This window comes from Bison bison, unplaced genomic scaffold, assembly GCF_000754665.1.
Source record: "Bison bison bison isolate TAMUID 2011002044 unplaced genomic scaffold, Bison_UMD1.0 scf7180017864500, whole genome shotgun sequence".
Lineage (NCBI taxonomy): Eukaryota > Metazoa > Chordata > Mammalia > Artiodactyla > Bovidae > Bison > Bison bison.
In genome coordinates this window covers 7,897,910-7,898,517 of record NW_011495059.1, presented here as the reverse complement: position 1 = coordinate 7,898,517, position 608 = coordinate 7,897,910, and positions in this window count along the sequence as shown.

Here is a 608-nt window from a genome sequence, read left to right as displayed (position 1 = left end):
TCGTAACCACTGAACCACCAGACAAGTCCCAATATTCATTTTCCAAAGGGAATTGCTTGAAATCCATCAATCTTTGTCCCACTCTATCTGCATCTCCTCACTTGGCTGTGTTAGTACTATGCACTTAGGTTTCCTTTTAGAAACAGATAGGCACTTGTGTGTTTAAACATGAAAGTGGAGTTTGTTCCAAGTTAAGCACCCTGAGGTCTGACCCATGACTTGTCTTAATGACTACACCATGCTTCATGGTCTGGATGGCCTACTGGGTGTGTAACAGATCCTCTGTGCATGAATGTTTTTATGGTGCTTCCAGAGTATTCGTGTAGTAGACAGTGCTGCACCGTGACACATTTGTACCCAAGTTCATGTGTGTGTGTGTGTGTGTGTGTGTGTGTGTGTGTGTAGCTCCTCATGATCTATTCCTTGACTGGGAGGTTTTGAGTCAGAAACTATGTGCCTCATGAAGTTTATTTTTGCTAACTTTGTGGGTGGGATAGGTGACAGATACTTTTGTTGTTTGAAATAGGCATTTCTGTCTGTGGGAGTGAGGTAGGACATCCTGCCATGTCTTCAGAAGCTTGTTCTGAATTCGAGGAACATATGTAAGG